Genomic DNA, 19,619 nt, shown 5'->3' with positions numbered 1-19,619 from the left:
AAAATTTAATTTAAATTATTGTATTTAGCAATTGCTCAACTGCCAATAAGGATCCTTCTGACTCTATTGAGTAGATAATTCTATGTCTATACTATCTCTTAGCAGAAATTTGCAGGATGACTTCATAAAACATTTAATTTTTTTAAAAAAATGACCTATTCAGAATATTTACAGCACTCTTAACTTCAAAATTACCAGAATATAGTAACTGAATTTTATAGTGACTATTCAAAATTATTTTAGGGTTAGAAATATTACTTTGTAAATGTTCCGTTTACATCATGACCTTGCTTCATTCAGGTAGTTTCTCCATCTATTCTAGCTTGGGTTTGAGTATAAATAATTACTCTGTTTCTAATGCCCTTGTGCACCAAAATAAAACATTATGATTTCCTTCTCTTCTTCCCCTCCCCTCCCCCCAGGTTTGATTCTCATTTTGGAACCATTTCTGCTTTGTTCCAAACTTCCTGAACTGATTTCCTCAGCAGTCAGACAAAAGGGTACACATTCGTGCTGCTGCTTTGAAAGGGAGGTTAAAAAAGTTCAGGATCATCCTGTATTTTAGAACAAGAATAGATTGTAATGTGAAATTACTTTGGTCTATGTAGAGCCAATAATAGGCAAGGACCACAGATTATATTTTCAGACGTATCCAACCCCAGACAATTTTCTGCCTGAGATAAAGGTGGTGGTGTCATGGATGCCCTCGAAGTGGGCTCAGATGACAAGGAAAAGCCTGCTTCAGAAACTTAGGAGGGGTGTGTGGCAGAGCAACTGGAAGAAGCAGGGGACTCTGAACCAAGAGAGGATGGGCAAGAAGAATAAGAGACCAAGAACATTAGAAGGGTCAGAGGAGTGATCAGACAAGCGGCTGGCTGACAACGGGAAGGAAGAAACGCAAGTGTAGCCAAGAGGCTTGGAAAGCCAGCCAGAAGCAGAAGGCAGAGAAGGGGTGCAGCTGCAACCAATGAGCAGGAACTGTCTCCTCTGCCAAATCCTGGGGCACACAGGGCCGAGAGGAGAGGCGTAATGGAGGTCAGCGAGGCTACTTGCAAGGAGGCAGCGTCATCCCTCCTAATGAGCTGCACCAACCGGCAGCTATTTATCCCAGCAGTGCAGAGGGACGCTGAGAACAGTTCTTTAATTTCAGATCGTACATTTGTTCAGCCATTGTGTACCTTGCCTTGGAACTTTGCCCCTGATTCTGTTTCAGGACTTTGGACTTTGCCTTGTGGACCTTGGAATTGGATTTTGGCTTGAGGTCTTTTTGGTTTGGACCACGGACTTGTCTTTGCTGAGCTTACTGGACAGATAGATGTAACAGGGGTGACACAATCCCTCAAATAAGCCAGTCCCATGCCTTGTAAGGCTTTAAAGATCAAAATCAGCATCTTGAATTAGACTTGTAAACAAATTGGTAACCAAAACAGCTCATGGAACAGGCATATAACCTAGGTTCTTTTAGAAACACATATAAGTACCCATACTGCTGCATTTTACACCTGTTGAAGGTTCCAGATACTCTGCAATGGCATTACTGTAATATTCTGTATATGGGAAAGTGACTAGGGACTAAATGACTGTAAGTAGAACTGTCTAGCCAAGGTTTGATACGTGTTATTCACCATCCAGATACTCACAGACTCCAGGGACTAGAATAAGAGGCACATATCATTGTTTATTTTGCCAAGGACAGATATATATATATAATTGGGGATCATCAGTGTACTGGAAAGAATGACAGAAACATAGGGAGTGAGGGAAGGAAGGATTTATAGGGCTCCTGACCAGCTTCCCAAAAGGAAACTCAAGGAAAATTGGCAAGAAATTGAAAATCACTCTCACTTCCACTGCTTTTTTGCCCACCCATGATCCTTCTGTTTAGGTAAGGAAATGTCCGTGAAAAAAATTACCTAATAGGGCATAGGTTGTGCTAATGTCATGAAATCTTGTAAAAACAATGGGCCAAGGGAGGGGCAGAGTAGAAATTATTCATGTGATCAAGACGGGACAACCCTCAGATACCTAGAGGAGCAGGTACTGGGTAGCACAGTGAAAATATCCCCACTTCACTGCCAATTAATATCCGTGGTCAGGGACCAGATTACAAATTGATACAGTATATGTATAACCTTTTTATTAATTAATACATTACATTTGTTAATCCTTGTCTGAATTTATTTTATGTTTTATTTATACAGTATTATATTTAATTATATGCTTTATTTTTAATCAACCCTTGTTTGGAACATTTGAAACATTTTCAGTGAGAAAGCAGATTATGGATACAGAGTTTTTTAAACTATTACATTTCCATTGCATTGTGAAACTGCAAGAAACATGAATCTGAACAAAAAAAGACAATATATTTGCAGTGACTATTCTATGACCTCCTCCTATAACCTATATGGATTTCCACAAAGTAGTTTATTCATACCAGTAATTTGAAAATTGAAATTGGAATCCATGCAAATTAGATTTCTTCCCTCATTTTCTAGTGACAAAGCTGTGGGTTATAATAGAATTTCTAGAATAATAGTTAATATTTAATTCCATGACAACTACCATTGTCTAGTGGTATGAGTTCGATGGAGCTGTAGAACTGGAAAGTAGCTTCCCAATTTGTACCATCATTTTAGTATAGAACTTTAATGCAAGAATTGGCAGGAGATGACTGGGAACAAAAAGGAGCTTGCAAACTGTCTAAATATTTAGGCGAAGAAAACTACTAATATCATTTCCATTTGAATTGAGGGATGCAATCCATCATTGTATATTATTTTAGATGTTCTTTATAAGCAGAATAATCACATTTTGAATAGGTCCCTCCCTGCCTAGAAACAACTCAAGAAATTACACCTTTCTGTTCTTGAATGGACTAAGATAATCAGCAATGAGTGGGTTCCAGTCTTAAACTCTAGCAATTTTCTAAATTTGGAGAACATTTAAGGGGTCTGTAATGACTGCAAACCCCTGACATTTTAATGGTTCAACCCTAACCACAGTAATCCACCAAGAGAGCACAATTAAATATAACAGAATTTGAATTAATCAGTAATAAGAGAATTAAGTAGCCAGTTAAAGTTGCATATGAAGTCCATTCTGTTCTACATTTGTGAAGACTAAAAAACTCTGTAACAAATTTCTATACAGGCAGTTCTTTTTGTCTGACATCTTAAATCTTTCCTTCCAAATAGAAGGATACTTTAAACCAAACAGCAAATTGAGTCATTCTCAGGTCAGCAATCCCTGGCTCAATGCAGAGTGCAAAACTGCCCATTTTAACATCCAATGTGCACAAAAAGCCAAAAATAATTACTCATCCAAAATTACGTCAGAGTTAATAAAAAATAAAAAGGGCTATAAAGCCCTATTTGAAAAAGAAATCATCATTCCAGAAGCTACTGAGGCATAATTCAGCGGAATGGGACAATTTGCCATGGCCAACTCACCATGGAAATCACTGGGGCCAACTTGTTGCGGGACAACTCAACAAACACAAATAAAGAAAAAGTCAATCCAAAAATACAAAAGTTACAATAATTTCAACAAAAATGTCACCAATAATAAAAGTATCTGAAGGAAACTATTAATACAGCATTGAATTGTCCCACAGTGAGTTATTCTGTTGCAAGTTGTCCCACGGCAAGTTGCCATGGTGAATTGGCCATGGCGACTTGTCCTACATCCTAATTCAGAGTCTGCTATAAATTTTAAATACAGGTAGTCTTCAACTTACAACAGTTCGCTTAGTGACAGTTCAAAATGACTATTTTTACACTTACGACCATCGCAGTATGCCTAAGGTCATGTGATTTACATTCAAATGCTTGGCAATTCATGTTTATGACGGCTGCAGTGTCCCTGGGTCATGGGATCACCTTTTGTGACATTGTGACAATTTAAGTCAATGGGAAAGCCAGATTCACTTAACAACCATGTTACTCAGGAGGGTCTTCAAACTTGGCAAGTTTAAGGCTTGTGGACTTCAACTCCCAGAATTCCTGAGCTAATATGACTGAAGGAGGAATTCTGGGAGTTGAAGTCCTCAAGTCCTAAAGCTGTCTAGTTTGAAGACCCCTGAATTGTTACTAATTTAAAAACTGCAGTGATTCACTTAATAAATGTGGCAAGAAAAGTTGTAAAATGGGGCAAAACTCACTAACAAATTTCTCACTTAGCAACATAAATTTTGGGTTCAATTGAAGTTGTGGTTGCCTATACATAGAGAAGCAGCACAACAGAATACTGCTGTTTTATTACAAAGCAAAGACTGAAACACTATACGTAGACTTCCAACTAGATGTTATCTAACGGAGGAAACTTACCCAGTCAGAATGTAGCACATTAATTATTGCTTTATATTCTTAATACTGACTATGACAAATGTAACAAGTTAGGGTTTTGCAAACACACATGCAATCCATGTGTACAGACATAACATAAATAAAATAATCTTTCTGCACCCAAACCCATTTATTTCAGTAGGGCTTATGTCAATGCAGCCTGTTGAATCCATTGCTTTCCATCTCTCTTTGCACTCTGTAGTATAAATAGCTTTATTTTTGGTATTTAAACAGTTAAATGTTTATATCTTTTAAAAATAGCTTAGCTACATCAGAAATTATAAATGTTCAATATATCTACTATTATTTTTAATAATGCATCTGTCTTCCACCATCTGAGGAAATAAAGCTGTTTTTGTTTTTTTTTAATTGGACATTGAAAAGGTTAGGCTGAGTCTTGGCAAGTGGCCCAAGGTCATCCAGGGAGCTTCATGGCTCAGCAGACATTCAAACCTGGTCGAAATCCAACATGGGAGGAAGGAGATTAGGTATCATTATATTGACTTTCTCTAGGGCTCATGTTATTTTGGGTTTCTATGATTGTCATGGAAAGATCTGTTACATTAAATTAAATGCCCTGGAACAAACTTTCTGCTCTAACTCTTTGCCAGGAATAAATCACACACACACAACCCTCTACCTTGGCATAATCTTTGGTAGCTATAGGTTACTAACAAGGTAATTAAATCTATGTAAATAACAGGAAAAAGAGAATATACCATATAGCAATGCTAATTGTCAACAGATGTCAGTTGCAATATGATATGATACTGAATCAAACCAACATTTTATTGTTATATGCACAATATATTATTACATTTCTATTTTTAATAGTCTTCTCTTCCCCTCCCAACCCCCCGGAAGTTATCAGAATTAACTTATTGGTTGTCTGAGCTAAGAAAGAAAAAGGCTGAATAGAGGTATTGTATGAGTGTCACATGTATAGGAAAAGGAAGATACACTATATAGTATTTTTGAAAAGCTACATAAAGCTGCCAAACAACTGCTATCCTTGATCTTAAATGTATTATGGCAAAATATATCTTTTTCACCTTAACTTTTTGTTTCAATTTTGCCAAAGCTTTTTCTCAGCTATATCCTCTATAGTAAAATCATTATTCAGGTCGTCCTCGAGTTATAAATGGAATGGAGCCTGCCCATTCCATTCATGAGAGTGAATCTCATACCTTGAACGAGATCACTCCCTGCTTTCATCCCTGCATTCGACACTCAAATGTGCGGCTTGTTAAGTGCACATGAAGTATCTCGGGGAGGGGAGGGCCATGGGGTGGTCTAATGATGGAACAGGCCACTGGTTTAGATCACCCAAGGCCTCCCCTGACCCACAGACACCTCATTCTCCCTTTTCTAGAGCCCCACAATTGCTTTCCCCCCATCCTGCCTCACTGGTGACTTACCTTATGAAGATGTGTCTCCTCTCTAGCCTGTTTCTTTGCCTGCTTCCTCCTTTCTCATTAGCAAAAGCATTGATGAGGCCTGCAGCAACGAAAAAGGAGGCCCAGACACCCGCACACGACCCTCTGGACCTCCTTTTTCATCACTGGAGGCCTCATCAAGCAGACCTCTGGTGAGAAGGGAGGCATAGAAGGCCACATGTGCACCTCCGGGGCTCCTTCTCATTAGCAAAGCACTTGAGGATTGCATACCTGTTGGCTTCAGCAGCCCTTTTTAAAAAGCTTTTGCCGGTAGGAACAGAGCTTTGGAGGGAGGCGTCCATTCCTCCGAAGCTCCGCTGGTGCCAACGAATGCTTTTGCCAAAACCTACAGGAACACAAGAATGGAAGCCTTCCCTCCGTTTACAAACGTCCAGGCCTCAATTCACAGAATACAGAGGCCTAAAGTGTGATATCACATGAGATCAATAGCGCGAGACCTCGCACTACTGATTTTGCGGTACATTAGGCCTCTGTTCTCTACAAATGCACCAAAAGCCTGAAGCAATGAAGCAGGCAAAGAAACCATGACAGAAAAGAGATCTTCACAAGGTAAGTGAGTCTCCATAGGTGAAGTGCCTATGAAGACCCTGCCCTGGGGAGGGGGTGAAAGGTGGGGCGAATGTTGCAGAGCCTCTGTGGTCATTCATAAGAGCAAACAACTGCCATGGTGCTGCAATATTCATAATTTCCGGACTTGTTCATAAACGCCAGGGAACACTCATCACGTAACTTCAAACATTCATTAAAGGAACATTTGTAACCTGGGGGTTGTCTGTAACATTTAATTATTTTAATGTTTTATAGTTTTTCTTCTAGTAAATTACAGTAAGTTGAACTGATTCTAAAATCAACACCATTATTAAGTCCAATAAAAATGCACAAAATTGTTGGCAATTTCTAGATTTATGCATTGTAACTATTGAAAAAATAACAAAGCAGACATGAGGAAAAGATTATATAGTCATTTATTACTGCTATATGAATTCAAGCATCGCTTTCACTTTTAAAACACTTTGCCTGATGAAGAAACCTAGAGACCTTGAAAGTTTGCCCATTATTTTGTACATTTTCACTGATCCTAATTATGGCATTGTGGGATTTTGTATTCTGTCCTGCATTTCTCAGCATTTATCATTATTAGTGAAAACATCAGAAAGCCCAAGATTGTTTCCTCCTTAAGAAGCTCAAAGGTCACTTCACCTGCAAAAGGACTGTTCATTTCACACAGAATTCTATTTGATTAGTTTAGTAGTACATCCTCTTCTGAACAATCTTTGTCAAGTGAAGCAGAAAAGCCTTTTCACCTTCTTTAAGTAGACATAGGGGAACAACGTATTTTGTAATCTTCAAAGATTACAAACAATAAATGACCAGTTGAACATTCCCTTGCAGTTAGAACAGCAGTTGGTCAAAACCCTATTTTATTTTCCTTTTAACTTGTTTGAAATCTAGTTTCTTTCTTATGGCTTATTACTTTTTTGTGCTCCCAGGAAGCACATTTTTTTAAGAAAATCAAATGGACGTCTAAATACTAGGCAAGGTTCATTTGACAGGATATGAACAAAAAGATAGATTTAAGCCTTTGTGTAAAAATAAATGGACACATGAAAGAATTGGTGCTTCTCTGTAAAAATCATGGAACTTTTACAACTGGTAGCCATTGCTGGAGTTAGGGCATAGTGCAATATTTAACTGTATTAACATTTTTCAAGAAATGGCAACTTAATCTTATATATATATCTATTCAGAAGCAAATCTCTCTGTTGCACTGGATTTATTTCCAAATAAATGAATATAAGATTGAACACAGGATTTAAGGCAAGATGCTATTTTTGAAAATGAGGATAGTTACCCATAACTGATTCATATAAATAAGAGCACAAACTTCTTAAGAGTCATGATGGTAACTTCCTCCATTTTGATGACTTCCAGAAGTGGAGCACCAGGTTGCTGTATTTACATACTGAGATCCAGCTGCATGTTCACTACTATTAATACTTACTCAAAGCAGAATTGCTTGTTTGTGGAATCTATATGGCCTCTTTCCAAAGATGACATCAGCCAATTATACTCAAGGTTGAAATAATTTCAACTAATTCCAATCAACAGGTCATGTTTAAACATTGTACAAATCAACACAACAGGTATTTTATTAATAAATTTCAAAAAAGTTGACAATATTAGTTTCAAATTTCTCAATCAGGATGGGAACACAAAGAAACTTACTGTAAGATATATGAAATGAACCAGCCTTAACTCAGAGGGAAATCCAGCCAAAGTAGCTGCAATATTAATGACCCTGTAGATTTTTCTATCCCTCCTTTAATTGTGCCAGATACTCTTGGAATATTAGTTTCTTTTGCATGAGGCAATGGGGAAAAAGTTTTGTCTGGTTCATTAATTAATCTCTAGATGCTTTTTTCCATCCCATGTTCATAATTAGATTAGGAGGAATTCAAAGTGCAACTAGAACTATTTTCAATAAATATACTTTTTATTATCTGATATATAATGTTGACTGAATTAGTTTATAACATTTCAAACTGCTGCCAGTTTCTGAGTGGCAGATTCCTTGGCACTTCATGGTTAAACATTTCATAAAAGGACAATTCCTTATGGAAAAACATCTGTCTCAAATTATAGAAATGCACTGATACAGCCAGTATTCTGTTGAAATATTCTTTGAGCAACAGAATGGGGACATTTCCCCCCCCCCGCACCAATCTGTCTGTGTTCTGATGTCAAGAAATTGCCTGAAATGGGTGTGATCATGCTGCTTCTGCTGCAAAACTCCATTGTACTAAACAATGTCAAAATTCTCTATACAGTGGTACACCTTGATACTCAACAATTTTGGAACTGTTCAAATATGCAATGCATTTTGATGCCAAAAAAGTTGTCCTGGTATTCATCATTTCCTTGGTACTCAATGCATAAACTAGAATCTGTCGGTGTCAGCTGCCTGGTTCCTTAGGGGGAAAAATATTCAGTACTTATCATTTTTAGTATTCATCCTGAAACCAAGTAACAATGAGTACTAAGATACCACTGTACTTCTCATAAGATTGTATGTCTAGATCTTAAGAGACTTTCTGAAATAACATGGTGGCTAAATTCTAAGATAAAAATCCAAAAGGGGTGTGACATGCCACTACCTGATATGCCTCTTCTTGGGGGAGTCGAATGGAGAATCCAGGCTGGGCTGTTTCAAGCCTCATAGCTCTGCAGACCAAGTTGGACACTCCCCCCCAGTAACAGTCCCCAGTTCTGACCGAAGTCAAAGCAAATTCTGCTGTCCCTCTGAAATATAGTCCTTTCGATGAAAAATCATCTCCTGACTCTGACCAGACAGACTTCAGGGTGGGACTGGATTCTCCCTTCGACTCCCCGAGAAGAGGCATGTCAGGACCAACGCCCCTTCTCCACTGAGCCGAAGGGAGAATCGAGGCTGGGACATACCAAAGCTGGCTGATGGATGTCCTACGGGCGGGAAAAGGTCTGAAGTCCCCGACTCTACATGTACGCCCTACAGGACTCGCTTGCCAAAGGCCACTTCTGTCGAGGCAAAAGAGTCAATCCGGTAATGTCTGATAACGATGAACGAAGTGCTGGCTGCACCACAATAAATCCCAGGAGACTTAGGCGTCTTGCAGCTGCCATGGTGCTCTAGTGACTGGCAAAGTGGGTCTGGATCTAATCCAGATGACTAACCCCCCAAAAAACAGGACAATCCTAGAGAAAAACTGCAGGATTGTCCCGAAAAGAAACAGCCGCCTATTCAAAAGCCACCTATGCAAAAAGTGCCTTGCAGCTACCACAATCAAAAGCAAACAGCACTAGAGAGACACCAAAATAAAGACACTGACTCCAGCCCCAGCTCGGCCACGTGGGCTCTCAAGGGCACTCTCCGACCACAATCCGACCAAGCAACCAACAAAACAAGCAGTCTACCAGCAAATCAAGCCCAAATTTTTTTTTAAAAAAAAAAAGTGCGAAGAGAAAAGGGTGTGAAAATTTAAAAATGGCTGAATCAGCAAGCCAGCTAGTTGTCAAACCTGCTCTAATTCCTAACGAAAAAAACCACAATCCAGGGAGTAGAATATTCAACAAAAATTTCCAACAATTCAGAGCCCTTTTAAGGGTGGTCTGAACATGCTGAGACCAAGTGAAGAACTGGGGACCATTACCAGGGAGGCATGTCCTCAGATTTCAACTCGGTCTGCAGAGCTACGAGACTTGAGACAGCCCAGCCTAGATTCTCCCTTCAGCTCAGTGAAGAACCTCCGACTCTCACTTCCAGATATAAAATTTACAGTACAATCTTATTATCCATCACTTGCAATATTTATGATAAAAATACTAACTAGCTGCATTGTATCTATTATGCTGACCAAGATTTTAATTGAAAACACTGTCGATCTCTGGCTTTCCACATTTTGTTGGATTACATAAATATAGCATTCAGAAGCCTCAACAATTTTACAACTCTAGATAGATAGATAGATAGATAGATAGATAGATAGATAGATAGATAGATAGATAGATAGATAGATAGATAGATAGATAGATAGATAGATAGATAGATAGATAGATAGTTAGTTCTGGTTTATTTAACAGAAAATATTTTTAACGTTTTACTGAAACGTTTTCCCCTATCAGAAAGGACTAACATCAAACCCATGTTTTATGTGAAACATAGCTGAGACAATGAACAGTATTATTGCATGCTCAGTAATTAATGCATGTATTCATTGTACACAGGGAAAAACATCATGCTGTAATTTATGTACTTGCATCAGAGACATACACATGACATCATTGTGTGCTTATTGTTATTTTGTATTATTGTTTCTCACCGATGGTGCCTTATTAACTCCTAATTAATTGTGGGTAAAATGTAAAAATAAAGACACTTATTACAGGTTGGGCCCTTCTTCTTACAAACTTTCAAAGAGCATGAATAGGCTTTGAAGGAAAGAATAAAATATCTGATCATATAGTATCAAAAGAAAATTTACTATACTGTGAATTTTTATAAACTTATTCAGAACTGGCATTTTTAAATTTTTTAAAAAACAATTGCATAAAACAAAACAAACAAAGAATAAAATATAGATATTAAGGAATCCTGAGGTTAATCAAAATTGTAAATTAAAAATGTAATTAAAATTATAAATTAATATCGACATTTTTCTATTAGTTGTATGAACGTCAAAATTAATAAATAAGCAAATAAATTACAGAGATTGGAAGATTTTAAAAACATTTTATTTATTTATTTATTAAATTTGTTTGCCGCCTCTCTTGCTGCAGAGCAATGTAAAATAAAGCCTTGCAGATTTTCTACTATGCTCTATTTGTGCAGCACAATGGCTCAGCGATTAAGATGTGTGGCTTATCAGTAACAGCCTGAGTTTGACCTGAGCATCATGTGAGAGAATGGCATTTGTCTTCGCCTGGCTCCTGCCCACCTAGCAGTTTAAAAGCATGTAAATGCGAGTAGGTAAATAGGTATCACTTCAGTGGGATAGAAACAGCACTCCATTACATCATACTGGCCACATGACCACAAAAATGTCGAGACAGCAATTGCTCATGGCCCTGAAATGGAGATACACACACACACACACACCCGATAGTCGGCAATGACTAGCAGAGTGAATTCTGCAAAAAATCCTTCCCATTTCCTTCTATTTGTGTTGTGTATTTAATAAAAAAAGTGTGGCAACAATCCATCCGAGCATGGAGGATGAGATTTATCTAGTCCAATCTTTTTAGACAGCAAAGCATGATGTTTACAAATTAGGGTCATCCATTTTTATAAGTCTTTTACCCAAGATTCAAACCAAGTATATTTTTCTTGCATAAATACAAATAAAAATACCTTTCGCATGTTGCTGTGCTTTATTTTTAACAAAAATATTGCAATTAAATACTACTATAGAAACACTGGTATACTTCCTATATTTTCTTTTCCAGGCTAATATATATTTGTAGCTGAAATAATTTACAACAATTATTTTCAACTATTCTTAAAGCTGGTATTCATGACATCTACTTTACAAGCAGTACAATCTTGTATAATTTATTTGTAATACATAAAAGAAAAACTTTTCACTTCTTTTGACTGTTTTATATATGGAATACAATTTCAGACAGGTCCTATGTGATGGGAAAGTAATCTTGCTTTTAATTACTGCCTCATAAGTGCCAATAGAAAACCCCCTGCCTATTTATCTAATTGAAAGAAATGAAGCTTTTGTGAGACACACAAACCTTATTGGCTCTAGCTCTCTTTTTTTGACAATCCTACTCAAATTTGAATTTACATTGGTCTAAAATGTTATCCTGCAAATGTTCTTTCACAGATGTTTTCTTTGTTTGCATTAACATCATTGTGTAAGACTGACTTGCATTTATTTTCTTAATTTGAAAAACATATATGCATGTCCATATCATTTGTTTAAGAATTAAAATAAATGTATATATAATCCAGTTACTGTATGGATTAGAACTATTACTATTAATTAATAACAATAAAAAATATAAGAACAGTAACAGTAGTAATAGAAAAACAGTGTTTGGTATCTTGAAATATTTCCGCACTTACAGGTAGTCTTCGATTTACGATCACAACTGAGCCATAATTTTCTTGCCACCATTGTTAAGTGAATCACTGCAGTTTTTAAATTAATAACATGATTGTTAAGTGAATGTGGCTTCCCCACTGACTTTGCTTGTCAAAAGATTGCAAATGATCAAATAATCCTGGAACACAGCAACCTTTATAAATGGTTAAGCACCGGAATTCTGATCATGTGAGCACGGGGATGCTGCAACAGTCGTAAGTGTGAAAAACTGTCATAAGTCACTTTTTTCAGTAATGTTGTAACTTCGAACAGTCAATAAATGAACTATTGTGAGTAGAGAACTACCTGTACTACGTCCAGTGGATAGAAGTCAACAGAAAGTTACAGGAACTGGGCTTGGCTAGTCTAGGGAAGAGAAGGACCAGGGGAGACATGATAGCAGTCTTCCAATATTTGTGGGGCTGCTACAGGGAGGAAGGGGGTCAAGCTATTTTCTAAAGCGCCTGTAGGCCAGACAAGGAATAATGGATGGAAACTGAACAAGGAGAGATTCAACCTGGAAATAAGGAGAAACTTTCTGATAGTGAGAACAATCAACCAATGGAACAGCTTACCCTCAGAAGTTGTGGGAGTGTCATCACTTGAGACTAATATTACACTAATAACTACAGCATACAAAACATTTACTAGACCAATACTCGAATACAGCTCATCAGTCTGGAACCCACATTACGTATCTGATATTAACACAATTGAGAAAGTCCAGAAATATTTCACAAGAAGAGTTCTCCACTCCTCTGCTCGCTGTAGAATACCTTATGCCACCAGACTCGAAATTCTAGACCTAGAAAACCTTGAATTACGCAGTCTTCGGTCTGATCTAAGTATGGTATATAAAATCATACATTGCAATATCCTACCTGTCAATGAATACTTCAGCTTCAACCATAACAATACAAGAGCACACAATAGATACAAACTCAAGGTAAACTGCACCAAACTTGATTGCAGGAAATACGACTTCAGCAACAGAGTGGTCAATGTCTGGAATACTCTACCTGACTCTGTGGTTTCTTCCCCAAACCCCAAAAACTTTAACCTTAGACTGTCTACTATTGACCTCACCCCTTTCCTAAGAGGTCTGTAGGGGGCGTGCATAAGTGCACCAACGTGCCTACCGTCCTTGTCCTATTGTTTCTTTTATATATTTTTATTTTTCTTATATGTATCCACGTATTCATAATTATGTTTTTACTTATACCTATTATCTTGTAAGCAATTGACAAAAATAAATAAATAAATAAATAAATAAATATAAATAAATAGACAGGACTGCCATTTGTCAGAAATGGTGTAAGGTTTCCTGCTTGGGCGGGTGGTTGGACTAGAAGACCTATAAGGTCCCTTCCAACTTTGATTATCTGTTATTTAACTTTACAAACTTTGAATTGTGGTTCTTGGTAGTTTCAGAGTTGTGTAAACTGTCTGCAAAATACTGTTTTAAAAATACTATGAAAAAAATTGCATAAGAAATGTTTGATCTTCCCACCCTGCATTTCCAGTATTTTTATATCCTATCTATCTTTAACCTTAACTTTGTCTGTATTTGCATTTGCATGCAGCTGCTGTATTAGGTTTTTATTTTCCTATAGTAATAATCATAATATCTTTCAAGAAATAATCACAAATATGGGGTATTTATTTAAGAAAGAATGCTGCATTTGTCTCTTTGTCTGGCCATGAACTCAATGCATAATAATATAATCACATAAATAATTCAACAAGTAAATATTTTTTAAAAATCACACAATCAAAAATGCTTGAAAATGTGACATTCACCTAACCTTCCTTGTGAGACTATTAGAATCTGGGATACTCCTGACCAATCACCCTAGAAATAGCAAACCCAACTATTGAAGTTCATGATAGTAGTTCAACTGGAAAAAGATGAAAAGAGATGAGAAAGGAAACACTTCCTGGAAAACAGAAAACATCTGGACTTACAGCTTCTGAGATTTTAAAAGCATTTAAATAATCAAATGAAATCCAGAAGCTTGGCACAGACTAATTATCTAAAAAAAAAAACCTAAAGAAAACTGAACTCCCAACAATTTGTAGTACAAGTTCAGTACTATATAATCTTTTAAAAGCAGAACATTTCTCCTTCCAAGGTACTCACAAAGGAAGTACCCCAAATCATTAGTACAGTCATGTTTTACAGTAACATTTTAATACAAAATACTAGTCTAATTTTTGGTACTTCCTTTGTAGGTATGGTAGGTGGATGTAGAGATGGAATAGATGGATCTTCATATCAGTCTTGACTATTGGCTACTAACATGGTCAGGTCTGTGTAGTTTTTCTGCAATATTTCCAGAAATGGTCTGCTACTGTCTTCGTCATAGATTGAGAGGGAGTGACAGGCAGAGTCACCTAGTTGGCTGTAGCAGAGATCTGCATGGCTTTGCACTAGAGCTGGGGTGTCAAACTCCAGCATCACTTTGTCATCATGTGATGTATCGTGATTTTTTCCCTGTTAAAATGGGATGGGGTGTGGCCAGGGCATGACCTATCCAGCCCATGGGCCACATGTTTGACACCCCTACATTAGAGAAACACTTAGTGATTTAGCTCAGAGACACCCTGAAAAGAAGCTACATCCTGAAAACTAACATCTACTTACATTATCTCTACTTCAGGGATGTCAAACTTGCGGCGTCACATTGTCCTCATATGACATATTGCAACTTTTCCCCCTTCACTAAACTGGGGATGGGCGTGGCCAGTGCGTGACGCATCCTGCCCAGGGGCCATGAGTTTGACACCCCTGCTCTATTTCTTATTAACATAAGAGGATGGCGAACAAGCAGATACCTTAGCCAATTGCTTAACAAGGTTAAATCCTTGCAGGAGTGGGTTGAATGAAGATGTAAAAACCAAGCGTATAAGCAACAGCAACATGTGCATTTTTCATGCTTTTTGTCTTTCTTGGTTTCCATAGGACACAGAAACATGCTGTCATGCTGCTCCTTCCATCTCTTTTTGCACAGTGGGATCAATCATAGCTAGGCATTCTGCAAAATCCTCTATGTCTGGCTGTCTTGCTTCTTTTAACAGATTAACAGATAATCAGAGTTGGAAGGGACCTTATAGGTCATCTAGTCCAACCCCCCACCCAAGCAGGAGACCCTACACCATTTCTGACAAATGGCAGTCCAATATCTTCTTGAAAGTCTCAAGTGATGGCGCTCCCACAACTTCTGAGGGCAAGCTGTTCCATGGGTTGATTGTTCTCACTGTCAGAAAGTTTCTCCTTATTTCTAGGTTAAATCTCTCCTTGTTCAGTTTCCATTCATTATTCCTTGTCTGGCCTACAGGCGCTTTAGAATATAGCTTGACCCCTTCCTCCCTGTGGCAGCCCCTCAAATATTGGAAGACCGCTATCATGTCTCCCCTGGTCCTTCTCTTTACTAGACTAGCCAAGCCCAGTTCCTGCAACCGTTCGCTGTATGTTTTAGCCTCCAGTCCCCTAATCATCCTGGTTGCTCTTCTCTGTACTTTTTCTAGAGTCTCAACATCTTGTGGTGAACAAAACTGGATGCAGTACTCTAGGTGTGGTCTTACTAAGGCTTTATAGAGTGGTATTAGTACTTCCCTTGATCTTGATTGTATCCCTCTGTTAATACAATTTAGGATTGCATTAGCTTTTTTGGCTGCTGCTGCACACTGCTGCCTCATATTTAGCTGGTTGTCCACTAAGACTCCAAGATCCCTCTCACAGTTACTGCTGTTGAGCCTGGTTTCACCCAGTCTATATGTGTACTTTTGGTTTTTCTTGCCTAAGTGTAGGACTTTACTTTTCTCTATGTTGAATTTCATTTTGTTAGATACGGCCCAGTGTTCTAGTCTGTCAAGATCCATCTGGATCTTGAGCCTATCTTCTTGGGTGTTAGCTATTCCTGGCAGCTCAGTATCATATGCAAATTTGGTAAGTTCCCCTTCTATTCCCTCATCTAAGTCGTTAATGAAGATATTGAAGAGTACTGGGCCTAAGACGGAACCTTGTGGCACCCCACTGCTTACTTCCCTCCATGTAGACTTAGACCCATTGAGGACTACTCGTTGAGTACGGTTTGCCAGCCAGTTGCGAGTCCCTCTAGTGGTGGTGCTATCTATTCCACTTTTTTCTAGCTTACTAAGAAGTAGGTTATGGTCTACTTTGTTGAATGACTTGCTGAAATCTAAATATATTATGTCCACAGTATTTTGCTGGTCTACTAATTTAGTCACTGTGTTGAAGAATGAAGTAAGATTGGTTTGGCATGATCTGTTTTTAACAAACCATGCTGACTGCTAGTTATTACGTTACTTGTTTTTAGATGTTGGCAGATCCGTTTTTTTATTATCTTTTCCAGTATCTTCCCGGGTATTGATGTTAGGCTGATTGGTCTATAGTTTCCTGGGTCTGTTTTTTTCCCTTTTTTGAAGATGGGAACCACATCAGCTCTTTTCCAGTCCTCTGATAGTTCCCCAGTGCTCCAGGATTTTTGAAAGATATGGTGCAGTGGTTCTGAGATGACCTCTGCCAGCTCCTTTAAAACACTGGGATGTAATCCATCAGGCCCCGGTGATTTGTTTTCTTCAAGATCAGACAGGTGTTCTCTTACTAATTTTTTGCTTATTTTAACTTTTATTTCTGGTCTATCTTTTACAGTTATGTTTTTGGTGGGTTGAGCTATAGTTTCTTTTTGCGTGAAGACCGATGCAAAGAATGAGTTAAGCAGTTCTGCTTTCTCTCTGTTGCCTGTTACTTCCTTGCCATCTTCTCTCTTTAGTGGACTGACTGTTTCCTTCATGTTTTTCTTGTTATTTATATGTTGGAAGAAACTTTTTTTTTATTATATTTGACTTTTGTTGCAAGTCTTTGTTCGTTCTGAACCTTTGCTATCCTGACTTCGTCTTTGCAGATTCTGGCTATCTGCTGATATTCTGCCTTAGTTGTATGTCCTTCTTTCCATTTTTTTGTACTTGTCCTTTTTTTCTTTCAATTTGCCAGAGAGATCTTTGTGCAGCCATGCTTGTTCCAACTTGGGTTTCTTGTTTTTCTTTCTCAGTGGTATTGTGCTGGTCTGGGCTTCTATTATCATACTTTTTAGAGTTTCCCAAGATTCTTGAGTTGTTTTCCCCTATAGGACTTTCATCCATGGAATCTTTCCCAAGTTCTCTCTGAGTTTATTAAAATCAGCTCTTTTAAAGTCCAAGACTCTGGTGTCATTATGTTCTGTTGCTTGTGTTTGTGTTATGTTGAATTCTAGTATGACATGGCCACTCTCACCCAAGGTTCCTGCAGTTTCAACTCCCTCTGTCACTTCTTCTTTGTTTGTAAGAATTAAGTCCAGTATGGCTGTCCCTCTAGTTTCACTCTCTACCTTTTGGACAACAAAGTTGTCAGCTAGGTTGGTTAGGAACTTATTTGATTTCTCACTTGGTGCAGAATTAGTTTTCCAATTGATATCAGGATAATTGAAGTCTCCCATTACTATTGTTGTGTGTTTCCTGCATATGTTTGTTAGTTGGCTGGCAAAAAGGACATCTATATTTTCTGCTTGATTGGGTGGCCTATAATATACACCTATGGCCATGTCATTCTTTTTTCCTTTTATATTGACCCATATGCATTCTAGGAGGTTTTCATCTTTGGTTTCATGCATTTCTATAGCAATATAGTGGTCCTTTACATACAGTGTAACTCCACCTCCTCTTTTATGGGGTCTGGTTTTTTTGAATAGTTTGTATTCTTCTACCAGTATATTCCAGTCATGGGTTTCATCCCACCAAGTTTCTGTTATTCCAATTATATCATATTTCCCTTTATGTATTCATAGTTCGAGTTCACCCTGTTTGTTCCCCAGACTTTGTGCATTTGTATATAGGCACTTGAGATCTTTATGTCTGACATTGTGTTTACTGTCTACATAACTTGTGTTGTGCCTGCCTGCCCCTACTTTCTTGCCACCTGTTTGATTAGTGCACATGGTATGGCACTCACTATTAAATGCTTGATTTTGATGGCATCAAGGTTGATAATCTTACCTGCACAAACATCTATTCTGCATGCACTGGTATCCTTATTAGTTTTAGGTTGCTGGGGACAGAAATGTTCTGAATCCATTAATTCTCTGTCCCCGCTGTTCAGTGTAAATGTTTATCCAGGAAATCTGTGAATTTAATGCCAAGTAACTCAGTCCCTTTCTTTGATGGATGCAAACCATCTCTTTTGTACAGTTTTTCATTGGACCAGCTGTAGACATCATGACTAATAAAACCAAAGCCTTCCCTTTTACACCACTCCTTTAGCCATACATTAAACTCTGCTACACACTGCCCTTTCCCTTTTTGTTCCTTGTATACTGGTAGAACCTCTGAAAAGATAAGCCTACAGCCCATATTACTAAGTTCATACCCCAAGCTCTGGAAGTCTTTCTGAACAGAAAGCACATCCTTCTGGGATAGATCATTTGTACCAAGATGTATAATAGCATCAACATCACCGTCCTTGCTGGCATTCTTGACTATTTTAAGAATACGCTTCTTGTCTCTGCTAGCAGTAGCACCTGGTAGACACCTGACCTCTTTCAAAACCTCAGTATCCTTTCCTAAATTTACATCCCTTACAATTGAGTCCCCAACCAGAAGGTGGCTTCTCTTTTTGGATGTCTTGCTCTTCTTGTGTGACTGGTGTGTAATCCCTGATTCACACTTTCTCCTTTCCAAAGTAAGTTCTTTTTCTAGGACCATGAACCCCGGCTTAATTGAGTTATCATTATCACAACTACCTGACCTGTCACTTTAGTCCATACTGCCCTTTTCCTGTAGGATCTTTGTGGTAGTGGGCACTGGTAGCACGGCAGCTCAATAGATGGCTGGATTGGGCACCTAATTTCTGCTTGGAGAGCACAGATTAGAGATTCTAGATAGGTAATCTGTCCATGTAGACTGGTAATTTTTTTACAAACAGGACAGTATCCAAGTTTGAAAAGAGTACTGCGAAAGACAGCGGTAAAACAAGTATTACACTGAACTAAGCCGGTAATTTTGAAATAAAATAAAATCACAATCTCAAGCACACTTACCCTAAATGTCTTATTGGTATTCTTGGTTTATAGTTATGTGATTCACGTGCCGTTAGGTGCATGGGCCGCTATCTTTCTCCTTTCTACTCACCC

The 19,619-nt window shown here is 38.0% G+C and overlaps 1 protein-coding gene across 6 annotated transcripts in view; it reads right to left on the bottom strand.

Annotated features, from left to right (window-relative positions):
- ZNF827 (zinc finger protein 827) overlaps positions 1-19,619 on the bottom strand; it is a 142,901-nt gene that overhangs the window by 52,632 nt on the left and 70,650 nt on the right. The window lies entirely within an intron of this gene.

Source organism: Notechis scutatus, chromosome 4 (assembly GCF_049901735.1).
Source record: "Notechis scutatus isolate UNSWTSFEM ecotype Mainland chromosome 4, rNotScu1.2, whole genome shotgun sequence".
NCBI classification, from domain to species: domain Eukaryota; kingdom Metazoa; phylum Chordata; class Lepidosauria; order Squamata; family Elapidae; genus Notechis; species Notechis scutatus.
Note: the sequence above shows the minus strand (reverse complement) of the source record. Positions and strands in the feature narration are given on the sequence as shown.